The 20,777-nt window shown below is 41.6% G+C and overlaps 1 long non-coding RNA gene across 1 annotated transcript in view; it reads right to left on the reverse strand.

Moving 5' to 3' along the window:
- Positions 1–3,495: 3,495 nt before the first annotated feature.
- Positions 3,496–20,777, reverse strand: part of LOC126283441 (uncharacterized) — an 877,632-nt gene continuing 860,350 nt past the window's right edge. The window contains exon 3 of the long non-coding RNA XR_007551381.1: positions 3,496–4,885. This is a non-coding gene — a long non-coding RNA (uncharacterized LOC126283441). The remainder of the gene's footprint in view (positions 4,886–20,777) is intronic.

Genomic DNA, 20,777 nt, shown 5'->3' on the forward strand with positions numbered 1-20,777 from the left:
ATACAAATGCTTAAACATCTCACGAAACTTCATCTCCCACTTCTACACCGGAAGTTGCTTGATTATTCATTTCGCAACAATACACGAAATAATTCGCAGCACAGCTCAACAGTAACTTTGTAATGACTACTTCACTGCTCCAGTCCCCACACTTATTACCAGTATTATTATTATTTTTTGTAGTGATCAAACACAAAGCATTGGCAACGATGAATCTTTCAATTTCTGCCAGTTCAAAAGTCATAAGTCCAGCAATGAAGCGATTTACGAAGTATAGTGCATTCTATTAAGTGGGTTGATTGTAAATGGCGGTGCAGGATGTGAATGAAGCAAGTGTAACGAGAAAGAGAAGTAGTGCAGATGAATCATGTGCTGTAACGAGTGTATACCCTCTGTACAGTGTGATTCACGAAGATAAGCAAGTATTTTAATATGTTATTCTACAGGGTGTCCAGAAAAGGACTCCCTGATTTCAAAACTAAATATCGCGTAAACAAAGATCGATAGAGGAATGCAGTAAACGTTATGTTTATTGTGAAAGCTGTAAGAAGTTTATACAGAAGTTTGAAATAATAGTTACAAAAGCTGCCAACAGATGGCGCTGTAATCGCCATACGTAATGCCTAGTATAAATAGTGATCCGAAGCCCAGAGCGATCAGTTCCACTATTGAAACGTGAAAGGAGGTTAGCGTACCAAAGGCAGAGATTAAAACCATGTACTCCATTGAACAACGCTTTTTTCTGGTGCTAGAGTGCCAAAGGTTAGAAGAGAGTCCTACGGCAACAAGGCAAAGTTTTCAAGCACGATTTAATGTTCCAAAAGGACCCGATGCGAAAACCATTCGTACGCTCTTCGCAAAATTTCAACGAACAGGCAGCGTAACTGATGATCTAGTGGGGCATGTTGGCCGCAAGCAAACCGCTGTTACGCCTGAAAATATCGCCACAGTTTCTGGAATTATTCAGCGAAATCCAGTGTCATCCGTCCGTAGAATTGCATCTGAGACTGGTTTGAAGCGTTCCGTCGCGCAGAACATACTGAGGAAGATCCTATACATGTTTCCATTCAAAATTCAAACGCACCAGACAACAAAGAGTTGCCTTTGCTAATCAGATGCTCACAATGATTGATAGAGAAGGATTTGATGTTGGCTGCATCTGGTTTACAGATGAAGCACACTTCCACCTGAATGGATACGTGAATAAGTAGAACTGGCGATTTTGGGGTTCCTAAAAGCCATATTGGTGTGAAGCGAAACCCCTGTATTCCCCTAAAGTTACTGTATGGGCTGCAGTATGCAGCAGAGGCATTATTGGCCCTTTTTTTCATTCGAGAAACGGTCACTGATGCACGTAACGTTGCAATTTTGGAACAATTTGTCGCCACACGGCAAGCGTTAGAGGATCGACCAGGCACTGAATGGTTTATGCAAGATGGAGCCCGACCACATCGGATCGAACAAGTGTTTCGCTTTCTTAAGGAATGTCCAAGGCTCGTGGTCGTGCGGTAGCGATCTCGCTTCCCGTGCCCGGGTTTGATTACCGGTGGAGTCAGGGATTTTCTCTGCCTCGTGGTGACTGGGTGTTGTGTGCTGTCCTTAGGTTAATTAGGTTTCAGTAGTTCTAAGTTCTAGGGGACTGATGACCATAGATGTTAGGCCCCATAGTGCTCAGAGCCATTGAAACGTCCCCTTAGAACAATTTATACAAGACTGTGCTTAAACTGACACACAATAGTTTTTAGCGCAACGCAATCTGACTTTCAATAATCCCTACAAAAGAATGGCCCTGACTAACATTAACCTATACCTTTCACAAATCACTTACCTCACAAAAATCTTCGTTACTCGAACTACTGCAATACAGCGAGCGCCACTACTGCCAGATAAATAAAAGATTCAAACTACGGAAGGTACTAACTACTGATAGGTATAGTTAGCAAATGAAAGATTTTAATAGAGAACAAACAGTGTATTTACCGTAATAGTCAAAATATATATGGTAGTTCATGACATCCAGTCTTACAAACTACAAAACTCCGCCATCTCTCTCCCCACGTCCACCACTGCTGGCGGCTCACCTCCAACTGCGCAACGCTACGCGCTGTTAGCATCCTGCTGCAGCTGCCCGACACTACAATGGCAGACAACAATGCAAACTAGCCACAGACTGAGCACAGCACAGCCAGTGATTTTTCATACAGAGCGCTATGTAGTGTTACCAATAAAAAAAACTAAACAGCCTACTTACACCATTTGAACCATTTTTTCTTGAGGAATACTACGGAAATCGAGTCATTGCTTTGGAATATCCCAAATTTACTGGTGCAGGCATGGATTGGCCTCCATATTCGCCGGATTTGACTCCCTGTGGCTTGTTTGCGCGAACTCTGTAGTGCAAATGCTGAACATTTTGAAAACATTGTGATGTGATTGTTTGCAAAGATTGTTTTCATACGATTATTTCACTTATGTGTGCTGATATGAGCTGTACAGCGTACAGCGCCATCTGTTAGCAGCTTTTGTAACTATCATTTCAAAGTGCTGTATAAACTTCTTACAGCTTTCACAGTAAACATACCGTTTACTGCAGTCCTCTATCGATCTTAGTTTTCGAGATATTTAATTTTGAAATGAGGGAGCCCTTTTCTGGACACCCTGTACAGGAAAATTAAAGAAAAAAAGTCCATATAAACATAGGACCGCAAATGCTTAGTTAGGGAGTTACGAATAATAAAAGATTTTGCCTGAAATTTAGCAAGCTATTGAAAGCTTTTATTCTATGACATTTAAATACGTATTACATTGCGAAACAAACAGTTGGATCTGTTTCTACAGGTTATCCGTCTTGAGCTGGCTGCAGTCTAATTACAAAGAATTGCACCAGAAGCGTTTCTCTTTTATTTATAAAGCATCTTCCGTGGTCATTCTTTATATTGGATACACACAGTTGTACATTTTTTATGGTTTTAGATTAAAAACAGCGTTTTTTTTATGCAATTGGTCGTCAACGGCAAACTACTTACGGTGTTTCTTTACATATTTTGGTCATTCCCCCCTTGTTAGCAGCGGTTGACATCGAAAGGCTTCATTTCCCACCTGCGCTTGGCAGTTTTTGCCATTTTGCAGTATTTACTGTGCTGCACTACATAAAATTCACTTTCTTCGATTGTTTCTCATTCTGCACAGACACAGTATTGATGTCTAATTGTTTGTTGAAAATGGTGCCAACCTGTGAAAAGGATTATCTTTTTTTTTTGCTGGGGGGGGGGGGGGGGACAGGAGACAGGAATGCGCTTGGACAGTGATTATAGGACAGAATCTGGGAGGAGATGGTAGTGGTAAATGCTATATTAAGTGATCAATCAGTTTTTAAAGAGTGTTTGGTTTGCGAAATTGGTTTTATCATTTATGTGTTGTTTCTTGCCTGTTGGATGGGGCAATTTTCTTGTAAGGTGAGGAGATGTTTTATGTTGGTGTTGGTGTAACTGTTCTGCAAAAAGTTGAATGATTTGTCCTATACTTCCATGCTCTTACGTGTTCTTTCTATCTGGTGTCAAATGTTGTCCTTGTTTGACCTATGTGTCTTCCATCACATTTATTGGATTTCAGTTGGTATATTCCTGATTTATGATATAGATCAGTTTTTCCTATTGTTTTTGGGAAGTATTTCTGAACTGAGTTGTTTGGTGTGCTATTTTCATGCCCTGTTTTTTGAAAATACTGGATATTCTGTGTGTGTGTATTTGCGGTTATATGTCATTGTGTACCTACTTTCTGTTTCTTTCACACTTTTTTGTTTCTATTCTTGTATTTTGTGTATTTTTTATGTGTGATTTTTCCTCGTGTTGGTGAAAGCTGGGTGTTTATTCTTTTCTGTTTCTTGATTTTTTTGTTCAGCTTTGTTACTAAGTTCTTTTTGTATCCATTGTTTGAGGCTATTTGTATTATAGTTCTCATTTATTATTAAGTTAAAGTAAAAAGTATCTACTCTCTTGTCCAGACAAATACCTTCGGAAAAGAGTTCGATGGAGGAGATGATGGCCGAAGAAAAGGATTTGGCTATTTTTTGTAAGTGCGAGTAACGGCTTCTGGGGAAACTGAAGTGCTTAATTTTCATGTGAATTCTTCCAACTGTCAACCACAGCTTTTGTTTTTATATGCTGAGGTTACCAATGAAGTAGAGAGAAGGGAGCTAAATATGAAACGGAGATCGTTAGCGTTCTATGTTTCCTGTGCGTTGTTCTGATCTTAGGGTTGATGTTGGTGCGGTCAGACTGCCACAGGGCAGTGATCAGTAATGCTGTACTGGTGATTTTTTTGACACTGTCTTGCACGTGGAAGTGAAGTTGACAACGCTTGTCGAAAAATGTTTTACTAATGCAGTGCTGTAGAAAGTTGATCTGGGTCCACTAATTAAAACGTTCTCCCTGGAATTGAGGTAATGTTCGTTTTACATAATGGGATCGCGTATATAGGGTAGCTAAAGTAAACTCGGTCCCCAAAATATTACATATACCTTAAGTTAAGCAACCCAGCTCACATCGTACCCACACACTGGGAGGATCGTGTAAGTTGGGTTGCTTATATTAAGGTGCAAGAAATATTTTATGAGTAATTTTTATTTTGTGACAATGTCGGCAAAGCATGGACCCCGGTACAGATATACTATCGCCATCATGTGTAGCCACCGAAGAAGATAAACAGGTTGTTACAATAGGTTTCATTGCTGTTGAAAACATCGTATCTACATAGACAATTCCTAAACGCATTAACGTTAGAACCTTGAAGTAACTGTAGACTTTTTCTAACCATTGTATTATATTCGTTGTTACTACCTTTCTTGCCGTACAACGTTACCATCTCTGGTCCGCTTGGCTCTTACCTGTAACAAAACAAAAAAAGGAAATATTACAGATTTATTGTAAATGCTAAGAATGGGGCCTTGAATATGACCCCTAGAACTAATAAGCCGCAGTTCATATTTTTACTGTACATCAGAACGCCTCACAAAGATATTATCGTCATAGTGAGCGTGAGATTAATAAAAAGAACTGTAAAACAAATAAAAGCATCATTGTGGGTAACAACAATAACGTATGTTCAATAGCTATGCATGCAGCAAGTTGTAATACTTATATAATCTGCTGCTGCGCTGTGTGAGAAGTAATTATTTCGCCGTTAACGACGTATTCAGTTGTTCTGCCTGCAAAAACTGTTGGTCGCAGCCAGTTATGTTGATCATCTGATTACATGTATTTCATTTTTTACTCGGAAATCCTCATTATACTGTTCGATATGCTATATAAATACGAGTAGCTCTTTGTCAACGAAATAACATGCATTCAGTTCACACACATGAGAGCACTTCATGGTCGTTCATATGCAACTGTTCTAAACAAATCACTTCAGCTTAAATAAATAAGGGCTCAAAGCTGTTGTGTTCTTCAGTCCGCAGACAGTTTAGATGCAGATCTCCAAAATATTCCGTTCTGTACACGTCCCTTCAAATATACGCAACTAATGCAACTCACACCCATTTGAACCTGCTTGCTGTATTAATGGCTTGGTCTCCCTCTACAATTTTTGCCTTATATACTACCCTCCACTACCAAATTGACTATTCCTTTATGACTCAGGACGTGTCCTATCAATTGATCTCCTCTTTTAGTCAAGCTCTGGTATTTAGATTCATGATATTCTCGTTAGTTATCTTATTTTCCCATCAAATATTTAGCTTTCATCTGTAGCAGCACATATAAAGCGTTTCTTTGAGAGTATTTCTTATATCATGGTAAATGGGTCGCCTTAGGTGAACTGGACACCTGTTGTTCAAAAAATTATACTGAAGTCTTTCGGGTGCAGCCAACCTTCAGAGTATCAAACGAACTCCTCAACATCACTACGTTACAAAGTCTAGCTTCAAAAATGTCCACGTTTTGCTACCTATGCTTTGTAATGGCGAGTGGTGACACTTTGTAAGAAGCCAGTTTCGCATTCTGAAGTTGAGCTGTACCCGAAACGGGCCAACATAATTTTTGGACAGTAAGTGAGGAGTCCATAAACGCGACCCGTTAAGCAGTAATATAAAAAGTGCTCTCAATTTTACCTAATTAGCAACTTAACGCGGCAACGTAATCTAAAGTAAAAGGTATCTATTCGATTTTATATGCTCCCTAGTTTACCTATAGTTAGTTATTTTGATCTCCAAAAATCTAAACTATACTTTTAGTGACTCACTTTCGTACCTAAATTCCTCAATACCACCTCACTTACACCCCATCACCGTAGTTGTCCTTTTGTCGCTGCTCATGTTGCAATCTCTTTTTAACACAGTACCCAGGGCCTTCGACTGGTCTCTGAAGTCCTTTGCTGACACTGACAGAATTACAAAGTCATGAGCAAACTTCCAAATCTTTATTTTTTTCTCTCTGAACTTTGATTAAGTTTCTAAATTTCTCCTTGTTTTCTCTCAGTTAACGGTGAGTAACAATGGGGAGAGGCCAGCGCTCAATCTCACTCTCTTCCATAATACTGCTTCATTTCATGTCCATCGACTCTCAGAACTGCAGTTTTGTTTCTATACAAGTTGTAGATAACCATTCGCTCCATGTATTTTATCCCTACTACTTCCATAATTTCAAAGAGCGTAGACCAGTCCACACTGTCAAAAGCTTTCCCTAAATCTACATACGGTGTAAACATAGTCTCCACTTACTTTTCCTAAGAGATGTCGTAGGGTCAGTATTGTCTCACATATTCATACGTTTCTTCGGAATCCAAACTGATCTTCCCCAGTGTCGGCCTCTGTCGGTTCTTTCATTCTTGTGAAAATAATTTGTGTTAAATTTTTTAACCATGAATTATTGAATTGATACTTCTGTGAAAATTATGTCTATGAGCACTTGCCTTTCTCGGAGAGGGAGTTATAACATTCTTCTCGAAATCTCCTGAATCTGGTACACCAAGTGAAATAGTTCTGTCACGGCTAGCTCTCATAGCGACCTCACACAGTGCAACACAGGATAACATGATGCTAACAACAGCAATGGTTTAATGTGCGAATGAAGCTCTGCAAAAATAATTAATAACAGAGTAAGGACAATACCCGGAAATTATTAGAAGAACAAATACGCCGGAAAAATTTCAGAAGTCGCGATAGAAGTAAATTGCAGACAGCAGAAATGAGCTTTCTCAGGAAGGTCAGAGATGTTACCAGAGAAGAAACGAAGAAATTAGGACTCAGCTGAATATGTGTAATGTTAATGATAAGATTGAAGAAAATAAAACAGTACTGGAACATAAACTAGAAAGAATAAGTGAGAGAGAATACCGTGTGTGGGCAGGGTTTACCAGGCGAGAGGAAGACGAGACGTGGGAAGATCCAGGACGATGTGGCAGTGGAAAGTGAAGACCAGACACAAGTGCCTACACCTTGAAGTGCAGATGAAAAAGAAGCCCTCTGAAGAGGGGCGTATGTACCCGAAACCGGTTATGCATTACGTAAAGATGAGAACCTTTACAAAATAGTGACTGCTGAATTTTAGTTGTCTCCCAAGAGACGATCAAACAGCGATGTTTTAAACAGTGCACAGTTGTCGTACATAAGCAACAGCACGGTCGTGGTTCGGTAAGAGCGGTCACCCAGCAGCTGAACTGACTCTGGGCACACATCGGGTGCAGGGTGCGGGCAAGAAGTGACATCCCGGCGGGCATTAGCGGCCGGCCACAAGAGATAACGCGAAAATAGCGTGGCCGAGAACCCGCCCTGGCCGCGTCGCTGCCGTGGGTGGTCCTCACCGAGGAGCAAAAAAGTCCGCTGAGGTAGCTGCGACGCCGACGACCAAGTAGCTGGTCCCGGAAAACGACAGATAATTCTTGTATACTCACGTCTCTACTACACTATTCTCAGTGAATGATTTGATGATGTAATGCTACGATGAACAACAGTATCTCAAAATTATATATACCGACCGAGGTGGCACAGCAATTAGCAGACTGGACTTGCATTCGGGAGGACGGCGGTTCAAACCCGCGTCCGGCCACCCTGATTTAGGTTTCTCGTGATGACCCTAAATGCTTCAGGTAAATTCCGGGTTGGTTCCTTTGAAAGGGCACGGCCGACTTTCTCCCTCATCCTTCCCTAATCCGATGGGACCGATGACCTAGCTATTTGGCCCGCACTTCCCAAGTCAACTTCCCGCTCAAAATGTATACATATTTCCAGAATGGGATTTTCACTATGCAGTGGAGTGTGCGCTGATATGAAACTTCCTGGCAAATTAAAACTGTGTGCCGGACCGAGACTCGAACTCGGGACTTTTGTCTTTCGCGGCAAGTGCTTTACCAACTGAGCTACCCAAGCACGACTCACGCCCCGTCCTCACAGCTTTACTTCTGCCAGTATCTGGTCTCCTACTTTCCAAACTTTACAGAAGCTCTCCTGCGAAGTTTTCCATACTTATTGCCTAAAAGTTTTATGAGACATGGCGGTCACATTTTGATTTGTTGATGAAACCCTCGCCTTTACCACAGGTATTTATTTTTTTCCCTTCATCCTTATGCGTTTCTGAATCACGAAATTCTTCAAACGAACAAAATAAATGGAAACTTAAGCTTTCATTTTGTTAATTTATTGGCTTTCGGACCGTGCCCTTTCAGCCTTCTCGGTAGTAATGTCAATTAGGACGCCACGAAAGTAAGAACATCACCCAGTCCCCGAGTGGAGGAAATCTACAACTCGGCCGGGAATCGAACCCAGACCTCTTCATTTAGCAAAGTGCTGCACTTACTGCGCATCTACTGGGCGGACTAAACTTATGCTTAATGCTATTACGTCGGATGCAGTCCCTTGTGTCCATAGGGATCCATAAGGTTGAGGGGCAAAAGGAGGCATTTCCCCTGCTGGAATCTGGGTAGAGGCTTATAAATCAATGCAAAGCTCTCTCGAATTCCTGGCAATAATTGTCTGCGACTCTTTTAAACATTACCGGGCGTGAAGGGAAGCATTTGGCCCTTATCAGTTACTACCTGTAACTATCCGGATTACTATTACCGATTTTTTTTCCCCCACGCCGTTCACTAGAAGTGGTGCTGATTCGTTGGTGCCGTGGCAGATTCGGCGCTATTCTGCAGTCAAGGTTGATGCTAACGTCTACAGAACATATAATTTTATTAGTCGGCAATCACAGCTAAAATGCTTGTACACAATGTGAAGGAAAATCAAACAATTCAAAATCAGTGATGGTAAAGTAGTCTGTGCTGAAACTGGCTGAAATTCCACATCCGCAATAGCTGTTTACTGTGTATTTCATAGTATGACGACCGGTTTCATACCCTGGAGGTGTATCTTCAGGTCATAGGAGTCTAATACTTCATTTGCTACGAATACCAGGGTAAAAAACATGTCCCTCCTCCGTGAGACCTAGGATGAAACGAAATATGGGAATCCTATCCGAACCGTGCATGAGCAGTAATACGGCATCAAAACACGTTCAAAAGACGAGTCCACTAGTGATGGAAGAAAACCATCATCAAATGTCGCAGGAGAAACAAAGAATTAAAAGACGTGCAATCCTTGGGACTCGTCAACATAATAAAATACAGTGGCATGCGTCAAATAAAACTACACGTTACAGCGCTAGCTACACACTATATGTATGGAACCGATCGTCATAGAGAGAAATACACAGTGAAATACACAATAAACAGCCGTTGCGGATGTGGACTTTCGCTCAACTTTAGTATAGACTATTCTACCGTCTCTGATTTTAAATTAACTTAGTGCCTTTCAGATTTTTTACTGAACAATAACAATACTGAAATAGTGTCATCATTCGTTTCTGTCTCTTCCACCTAAAGTGATTTTTGTGCTACAGGGACCGAGCCAACATCCTGAAGCACGGATTTCACTGCAACGTAAAGCAAGCAGCAGTGTAAGAACCCGTCATCCACACCTAACTTTCTCAAGAACGACCCCTGTCCCTACTTCATAACACAGTAGCAGTAGTAGTTTACCATCTGCCTGTGGACCGACAGCAACCGTGATCGCCTGCAAATTCTACATTTCGTTTGACGCAGCAGAGTTATTGAGATTGACTGAAGAATACAGCCGTCTGCACTTAACTTGCGAGTCCATATGCATCAGTATAAACAGAGATCCCAATTTAGCACTAGAAGAGAGGAAAAAAAGTGTGAAATTTCAAGATCGAAAAGATATCCTTTATAGAAATTGGTACCTTCTCGACTCTGTGAGGTGTAACAGAGCACCACAAGGGAAACTACGAATGAAACAGCCTATCTGGTATGCCTGCAGAACTATGCGACAAACTAGAGAGACGATGATTGACCTGTGTCAGTCCTCGGTCGTTAAGAGTCGATTCCACCGGCCAATTGTGTGTGTGTGGGAGGGGGGGGGGTAGATTTGAAAGATTTTTCACTTTCACCTAGTCTGTTATAGGTCCTAGGATACACTTGACATAACAAAACCAAAAAATGTAATTTTAGAAACACATTTTGTTCAGTTTTAGTTTTGCCTCTTAACATTAACAATATAAAGCGTGAGTGTGATCAAAGAATGTTGTTCTTCTTTCTTTTCAGAATTTTAATTTTCGTTTCACACCACATTATTGGTCCACAAATAATGTTTTTATTAATATTTTCTGCATTTATTTCATAACTCGTTCGATACGTTGTATATGATCATATCAGGATGAAATTTTAGATCGTGAATCAACATTACGTTGAATTAACATTAACAATATAAAGCGTGAGTGTGATCAAAGAATGTTGTTCTTTTTTCTTTTCAGAATTTTAATTTTCGTTTCACACCACATTATTGGTCCACAAATAATTTTTTTATTAATATTTTCTGCATTTATTTCATAACTCGTTCGACACGTTGTATATGATCATATCAGGTTGAAATTTTAGATCGTTGAATCAACAACGTGACATTTATAATATTCATATTAATAACTTTGTATACACAACTGATATACTTATTGTTTCCATATCAAAGTAACCTGTCTTTAAAATACTATCTGGATAACTATCAATCGTTTCAGACAATACTTCTTTTCAGTTTACTTCCTGGATTACACCACGTTTGAACTTTTGATACTCACAGAAAGTATCAATTTCATAATTTTTCAACCCGTGGAAAAAATTGAGGAGTGCCCATTTTGGTATCAACAGGATTTTCTTCATTTAGCTATGGAATGAAGTCAAACTCTTAATTATGGAAGAAATAAAATAAATACTTTTGTTTGAGACGACAGTTTTATTATATCTACATTTTAGGCTACCCAACAATAGGCACACAATAGTTTTAAACTATTAACTGGCGGAAAATGGGGATTTCGTCCCTTCGCCATCGGACCCATTCTCTCCAGTCCCAACGCTGCCGAGATATTGCAACGAAACAGTCAACTCGTTTGACTATTTGTAACGATACAAACTTACGCCTATGGGATATATGTTGTAAAATGGAAGACTTACAGAATTCGCTGACCCAGCAAAGCAGTGTTGACGTGTGTCCAGCACCAGTTACCGAGTTTAAGTTTTGGAAACAGGTCACTTACTTAAGAAGGAAAGGAACTGCAAAGATCGATATCTCTTCTTAATATTTTTTTTATTGTGGAATGCAAAAAAGGAGAACAGCACTCACTTACACTACCCCGCTTTCGTCCACTTCGCAGACATAGAGTGGTCTGCCTTAACACTTCTAGCCTGGAAACGTACTGACCTAAACTCTGCCTGGCAACAGTGGTCGGTAATATTGACCAACATGTGGCTGCAGTATGTGTGGACGGCAGTAATACAGGGCAGGATTAGTTCACTATATTACCAGCAAGATGCAGTTTTTGTGTCCGGTGTAAACGTACTCATACATTAATCGGAACAAGTTTTATAAAATTGTGATGTACACTCTACAAGTCAACCTTAAATACAGGGTCGCGCTCTTAAATTAATCAAAATCTCCCGTTTTGCGAGTTATTTCATTATTATGAACGACCCTCACGTTGTATAGGAATGCAGAATATCTCGGCGAAATTTACTGATGAAGTGTTCTCAGGTTATCAGCCGAGTGTGGCGGGGTGTCGTCGCAACGTTTCGACGATTTTCCCGCTCGTCATCTTCAGGTGACATTTTTTACGACACAACAATAAAAACATTTGACATTGCTGCAACCGATTTCGACCGGCCACTGGTCATCATCTTTTTTAAGTCATCAGTCTTCTGAATGGTTTGATGCGGAGCACCACGAATTACTCTCCTGCGCCAATCTCTTCATTTCAGAGCAACACTACGTCCTCTAGTTTTTGCTGGCTGTCTTACAGTCTCGGTCTTCTTCTACAGTTTTTACCCTCTACAGCTCCTTCTAGTAACATGGAGGTTATTCACCGATGCCTTTACAGATGTCCTACTATCTTTTCATTTCTTCTTGTTCGTATTTTCCGTCTGTTTCTTTCTTCTCCGATTCTGACGATAACCACCTCATCCGTTAGCTTACCAGTCCCCTTTATTTTCATTATTATTCTGCAGCACCACATCTCGAATGCTTCCATTCTCTTCTATTCCGATTTTCGTACTGTCCGTGATTCAATACAATACAATGCTGTGTTCACACAGAGATTCCCAGATATTTTTCCCTCAGATTAAGGCCCAGGTTTGATACCAGTAGATTTTTCTTGGTCAGGAATGCGCTCTTTGTCTGTTCTGGTAGCACTTGTACCCTAAGTTCTCAGTTATTTTCTGGACATATGGCAGGCTGTTTTCCTCAACAATTTTTACCATCCGCACCTCCCTCTAGTACCTTGTAGGTCCCTGCTTGCTTCGTCCGACAAGGGTTACTTTGATCCCAAGGCAGCAGAATTAACTTTTTCTGCTTAGTAACATTCGATTTTAGTCTTAAGTTTCTCACTACTCTCATTTCTATTACTTCTGATTGCATTTGTCCTCTTCCGATTTGCTTTCAATCCATATTCTGTACTCATTTCTTTGTTCATTCCATTAAACAGATCCTGTAATTGTTCTCCACTTTCCCTGAGGATAGCGGTGTATTCAGCGAATCTCATCATTGAGATACTCCCACCGTGAGTCATCACACCAAAATCATACGCTGCAAGCGGAGACGTAACGCTTCCGTGGCACTGTCAACATGAGCTCTAAAGTTCCGTCCCACCCGGACACGAAAGACGGTCGTGGCAAATGCGAAGTGGATTCCGAAGGACGCCTCTCGCGTGCGAAACAAACACGCCAAGAAATTCGGCGAGGCTTTTGCCTCTCAGGCGCCGGCGCGGCCGACTGAAAAATGGAGCAGAGCAAATATTGCTGCAGCCAGCGCTCCTTTTGATGTCGGCCATTTCCCGCGAATTTCTTAATGAGCGCTTTGCAGTAAACAGCGCCTATGGCGGAGCAGAGCGGAGAGAGTGTAATTATTAAACTTTATTCGCCCCCTCCCCCAACCCCCATTTCCGCTCCCCCCACCACCTCTCCCCTCACCCTTCTGCCGCGATTTCGCGGCAGCATTCCGAGGCAGTGGGCCGCCGACAGATGCCTTGTTCCGCAACGCGAAATTAAGCTCCATCCCCACTGCAGCGTGTTTTCGTGACGGCAGTCGTGATTTTTCCCCTCGTTACGCAGGAGGGGTTGTTGGGGGGTGGCTGAGGGGGCAGACGGAGTGCTGCGCCCGGCCGAACACGACACAACGGCCTCTCTCGTCTCAAGAGTGGAAGCCGCCCAGCGACGTCACACAGCAAGTGGGATTGACGCGCAAGTAACAGGGGACTTGAGAGGCGCCTGCTTCGACATAACAACAGAGTATAAGCTCTTTCCTGGAAAAACCGTGAGACCGTCACGAATTTACCTCTGACGTGTCGCTTTCTAGACGTAACTAGAAATGATCAGCCTACAATTTGTACAGAAAGCAGATGGCAGTTATAAGAGTCGAGGGACATGAAAGGGAAGCAGTGGTTGGGAAGGGAGTGAGGCAGGCTTGTAGCCTCTCCCCGTGCCATTCAATCTGTATATTGAGCAAGCAGTAAAGGAAACGAAAGAAAAGTTCGGAGTAGGTATTAAAATCCATGGAGAAGAAATGACATTGTAACTCTGTCAGAGACAGCAAAGGACTTGGAAGACCAGTTGAACGGAATGGACAGTGTCTTGAAAGGAGTGCATAAGATGAACATCAACAAAAGCAAGGAGAGGATAATGGAATGTAGTCGAATTAAATCGGGTGATGCTGCGGGAATTCGATTAGGAAATGAGACACTTAAAGTAGTAACGGAGTTTTGCTATTTGGGGAGCAAAATAACTGATGATCGAAGTAGAGAGGATATAAAATATAGAATGGCAATGGCAAGGAAAGCGTTTCTGAAGAAGAGAAATTTGTTAACATCGAGTATTGATGTAAGTGTCAGGAAGTCATTTCTGAAAGTATTTGTATGGAGCGTAGCCATATATGGAAGTGAAACATGGACGATAAATACTTTAGACAAGAAGAGAATAGAAGCTTTCGAAATGTGGTGCTACAGAAGAATGCTTAAGATTAGATGGGTCGATCACATAACTAACGACGATGTATTGAATAGAATTGGGGAGAAGAGGATTTTGTGGCACAACTTGACTAGAAGAAGGGATCGGTTAGAAGGACATGTTCTGAGGCATCAAGGGATCACCAATTTAGTACTGGAGGGCAGCATGGAGGGAAAAAATCCTAGACGGAGACCAAGAGATGAATACACTAAGCAGATTCAGAAGGATGTAGGCTGCACAGGTACTGGGAGACGAAGAGGCTTTCACAGGATAGAGTAGCAAGGAGATCTGGATCAACCAGTCTCAGGACTGAAGACCACAACAACAACAACTATTCTGTTTGACACCAGAATTGTAGCACAGGGAAGGACAGCAAAGAGTTTAAGTTGTAGCATAAACCACACGGCACTCCGTGCTCTCTTTCACCTGGTATTATGGTGACAGGAGTTACTCGAATCGCGTAAATAAAAAATAATGTTTTAACAACAAATGGAATGTTATTATCAGTCGCCAAAGAAGGGGTGGAAAAGTCGTGATCATTATTAGACAGCAAATAATTCAATTATATTTACTGCCCACATATAGTGCTATTGGAAAATACGTGATTAATATTGTAGGTCATTTGGGGATGTATCGGACGGAAAGTTCAATACACGGAGCTACAACACCTGACATCAATAACGGCTCTAATTCGCCTGGCCCCGGTGTCGAACTGAGTCTGGATGACAAATAGGACTGGCTGCTCCTGCTGTCATCGTTCATCAGTGGTGGTAGCAAGCAAGTAGTGGCGTACCACACTCTCGATTAACTATGGCCATTTTAAAGACAACTCTGTTCTCCCTTCATCCGCATGTTGCACGAAGAACACCTCGTATAGCTGTATAATAATATTTATTGGGTTCAAAATGGTTCAAATAGCTCTGAGCACCATGCGACTTAACTTCTGAGGTCATCAGTCGTCTAGAACTTAGAACTAATTAAACCTAACTAACGTAAGGACATCACACACATCCATGCCCGAGGCAGGATTCGAGCCTGCGACCGTAGCGGTCCCTCGGTTCCAGACTGTAGCGCCTAGAACCGCACGGCCATTCCGGCCGGCTATTTGTTAGGACACGACAGGTTTCGTGGCCTACAGACACATCTTCAGGTGTATATAATACTTTAACTCATTCAAGCGACCAATGTACGAAAGAAGTGAGAACATTCTTCAGTGGAAAACGGCATTTCATGCCGGATACAGGGTAGTCAGTCAGAGACGGGGCTGACCGGTGCGTACATCACACGCCATTAAAATGTGTTGCCAAACTGGGGGGTTTTCGAAGATACAGGAGAAAAAAATCTACTTCGCAAACTCGAAGAAATTAATGATCAAAGTTTATCATCACGTCAGTATCAATCTCATTAGGAACGGACTACCTCTAATGTACGTGAATGTCTTGATAAAAGAACCATCTCCGAAGGCAACCAAAATTATTTACAGCCATGAAACTTTTAACAGGTACACTTGTAGGCATGCTATATGACAGACGTGCGGCAGCGCTGAAAGTGGAGGAACCAATAGAAGTCACCTGGCATTGACTTTCTCCGGTCATCGGTAACCTTTGGCAAACAATAGAGCACGCAGTGACGTTGTACAATAGTGTTGAATATTCCTCAGATTTCATGTTCCGCAATTAAGTCATTTAAGTGATAGTTACATTCGAGTGACTTCGTAGAAAGACAGGTGTCTCTTCAGTACTTCGACAGTAATATTTGTGGGACGAAGAAATTTCTTTACATGTCTTTCTTAGCCTCAACCCCTTCCAAGCCACTTGCAGCGCCGAATGACTTTGCATCCAAAGCTGTATTGAAAAGTACGCAAGCGAGCTGACTGATGAGTTTTAGTGAGGTGACAGGTTGACCTTCGTCATGTAGTGACCTGTATGAACTGAGAAGTGGCTGATTTAGCGTCATTGATTTTTATGTTCGCTGACAATTGGATACTTTGTCAAGCCCGGCTTGATTTCCAAAACAAGACGAATATTTCGCGCTGCAAAATGGATCTCTGTTATCCATGAACGGTTAGCAAAATAAATACGGACGCCGACTATTTTATAAGTCCTCGCAGACGGCATAATTTTCGTCTCGTTGCTCCAGCTTCAAGAGAATCTTTCTTTGTCTCAGTGCCCACAAAACTACGTCGTAACGTATGGGTTAAACGTGGAAATCACGTCCTTGACACACCCGTGCCAGAAGGTGACAAAGTGAAAGCTATGATTGTCATTATTATGAGGGCATGAAAAGTACTTCGTGAGCTTGGAATTTGGCCCCCAGAATGAGGCTGAAAAACTGAAAACGTACATAGAAGAGGAGATATAAGCGAATATGGAGATCTATTTGTGAAGTAGAATAAGCGGGTGATGGAAGTGAGAGAATCAGACGAACCTGAAACTAACGAGAAGTGGGAGTGATTTGGGTGACAGCAAAGCAGATGGTGCCAGTGAGAATTCTGGTTCTGGTTTTGTTGAGAGCAAAGCAGGTGACAAGACAGGAGACAGCGCCAGTGGCGGAGGTGGTCCTTATGTTATCAAAGGTAACTGTAGTTCGGAAAGAAGTAAATCGTCACAGACAGTACCAGTGAGAAACATGGGACCTCTCAAAATAATTAAAACATTGTGGCGCTCTATCTGGCGAAATAGGTCAACAACTCGGAAAGGAAAACGAATTCCAGAATTTTTTATGACTGGATGGTTACTATATGTTTCTATTGTGTAACTTCACGCACAAATTAAAATTACATATGTAAATGAGTTTGGTAGTGGCTTCAAGTAGAAAAATGTGTCAAACGAAATTACTGAAAAATTATGAATCTATACTGAATATTCATATTTTCTAAACATAGTGTAGTTCGTTCAACAAAGAATTAAAATACGAGGATAATTAAAATTGGTAGCTATGAACGTAGTGATCACGAATTCAGTTTTCGAAGTTCAGATCAGTTTTTCTTCGTTAACAACGTTTATAACAGGGTCAACCAAAACATGTGAAGCCAAATGAGAAACCGCGTCATAAAATAAGGAATGAAACCGTCACGATTGGTTGCTATTAGTAAACAGAGCAGGCACCATGCCGACTTACGTGCTTGCTAAAGTGGTTTGCGTACTACGGTCCGGAACCGCGCGACTGCTACGGTCATAGGTTCGAATCCTGCCTCGGGCATGGATGTATGTGATGTCCTTAGGTTAGTTAGGTTTAAGTAGTTTTAAGTTCTAGGGGACTGATGACCTCAGATGTTAAGTCTCATAGTGCTCAGAGCCATTTGAATCATTTTGCGTACTACGAAAATATGGATTTCAGTTGGTGCACTGCATTAAAGATCTGTCCAAAACGAGTGGTTTTTTGATACGATTTTTTGCACAAAAGGGCCAGAAAATTTTACGTCGGTACATGAAACTTATACCGGACATTACGTCTAGGTGTCTGTTATTTACGCCGGAAATAAGACTATTTTTGTACCTGAAACTTGGGAAATTTCAAGATCCAGTTTCATGACTAAATAGTTATTAGTTACTAATATCAGTAACCTGTAGGTTTCACGTTTATAAATATTTCTAGACAGCGACGGAGTAAGTAACTAATTTCGCAACATTTTGTTTAAAAGCGCCTGATTCGCGTTATGCCCGTAAAAAGAAGTGCTCATTTCGTGTTACTGTGTAAAAGAAATATTCCTGTCAAATGTTATGACACATGGGTACGGCACTGCTCCAAAAATAATATTAGTGAAGTAACGAGTTCCGAGAACTAGTCTTTATCGAACATCCCTCTCACAGAGTCATTTTTTCTGGGTATTGCAGCGTTCGGAAACGGTACCTTACACGCAGCGAACCGTCAGACAGGCGAAACAGTCAAATTGGAAATCGCGCAACCAGAAAGAGGTCGGCGTCTGCATTCGGTGAAGTTGCGCAGAGATCCGCTGACCGGCGCGCCCGTTGAAACGCTACGGCGTAATCGGATAATTCACGAGCTGAGCGTAACTATGCCATCCCTATAGCCGGCCCTATCGCACGCGACCATAAATTAGCGGGAATGCACGCGCGCGCGCATGCAGTTATTCCATTTAGCGTAATTTAGTACGAACGCCGCCGCAGCGCGGCGCCACGTGGCGCTGGCGCATTTAGACGCAGCGTCGCGTAAACTAATTCCCTTCCTGTCGCCCGCCGCTTGATGGGAATTCTCGCCATACGCACGGCGACAAACGTCGTTCTGTGGAGCCCGTTACCGGCTGCAAGTATCCATACCTGCTTCTACCAGCGTGCGGCTGTTAGAAACTGTTCTTTATCGCACTTGCCACTCCGTTTGACTCGCTGCGATTTTCGGAATACATCTGGCTCATGTACCCATACGATACACAGGTTGTCCGTTATGGTTACAGACGAAAGGGGGCCATTAGAGGATGATGACCCAAGCAAATAACGCTAACAAACGTATGTGCGTAAACCAGTGGCTTCCCAGATAAGACATACGCACAACTGCAGTCATGCCAGGTTATAAGGTTACATTTATTTCGAAACTAGCTGATAAACCCAGTATGACCAACCTATTCATTTTACTATTTTTTATTCTACGCTAAAAAAGAAAATGAAATGTGTTGGGAGGGACAGTATCTGAAGGCTGGAACCAGCTGCTTCGCATGTCTACAACGCGATTTCGAAAACGTCTCTAAGGCAGCGCCTCTTCATAGCGCTGCAGATGTCTTTTGTTTTGCCTACAGCCATTCGCGCTTCGCCACTGAAAGCTGTCTAAAGCTCTGCCAAGTGTCAGGGATTTCCTTCAGTTGACTCGACTGTAGGAGTTTCATAGCAGTAAAGAATGAATGTATTTAAACTCCATGCATGATGCGGCATTTTTTTCACGCTTCTCAGTGTTCATTACGTCATACCTCTAGAACCGGGTGTCGTGCAATGCTATATTTCTTTAGCTACATTCAGTGCCATAAACATGTGCATACTGTCAGCCAAATACGTTTGAATATAGTTGGTAGCAACTAAGTAATAACTTTAAATTTCATGCAACACGCGGCAGTTCGTTCGCGTATCTCAGTGTTTATGACATCACATCTCCTTATCTACATGTCAAACATGGATATAATTTTGTAGGTGCATTCAGTGGCATATGTGGATGCTGTCTGTCCCCATTGTAGTTGATGTCATGAAATTCGTATTCAGTGTATAATTTGAAGAAAACTGGCGTTCCACGTATCGGAGCGTGGAAAGTTAGATATAGTGGGAATTAGTGAAGTGCGGTGGCAGAAGTCACAAGACTTCTGGTCAAGTGAATACAGGGTTATAAATACAAAATCAAATAGGGCTAATGCAGGAGTAGGTTTAATAATGAATAGGAAAATAGGAATGCGGGTAAGCTACTACAAATAGCATAGTGAACACATTATTGTGGGCAAGATAGATACGAAGACAACGACTACCACAGTAGTACAAGTTTATATGCCAACTAACTCAGCAGATGACGAAGAGATTGATGAAATGTATGATGAGATAAAAGAAATTATTCAGATAGTGAAGGGAGACGAAAATTTAATAGTCGTGGTTGACTGGAACTCGATAGTAGGAAAAGGAAGAGAAGGTAACGTGTTAGGTGAATATGGAGTGGGAGGAATGAAAGAAAGAGGAAGCCGCCTGGTAGAATTTTGCACAGAGCATAACTAAATAATAGTTAACACTTGGTTCAAGAATCACAAAAGGAGGTCGTATACATGAAGAAGCCTGGAGCTACTGGAAGGTGTCAGATAGATTATATAATGGTAAGACCAGGAACCAGGTTTTAAATTGTAAGACATTTCCAGGGCCAGATGTGAACTCCGACCACAATCTATTGGTTATGAACTGTAGATTAAAACTGAAGAAACTGCAAAAAGGTAGGAATTTGAGGATATAGGACCTGGATGAACTGAAAGAACCAGAGGTTGTAGAGAGCTTCAGGGAGAGCATTAGGGAACGATTGACAAGTATGGGAGAAATAAATACAGTAGAAGAATAACGAGTTGCTTTGAGAGATGAAATAATGAAGGCAGCAGAGGATCAAGTAGGTAAAAGGACGAGGGCTAATAGAAATCCTCGGGTAACAGAAAAGATATTGAATTTAATAGATGAAAGGAGAAAATATAAAACTGCAATAAATGAAGCGGGCAAAAAGAAAAACAAACGTCTCAGAAATGAGATCGACAGGAAGTGCAAAATTGC

The sequence above is a fragment of the Schistocerca gregaria genome, chromosome 1 (genome assembly GCF_023897955.1).
Source record: "Schistocerca gregaria isolate iqSchGreg1 chromosome 1, iqSchGreg1.2, whole genome shotgun sequence".
Taxonomy (NCBI): domain Eukaryota; kingdom Metazoa; phylum Arthropoda; class Insecta; order Orthoptera; family Acrididae; genus Schistocerca; species Schistocerca gregaria.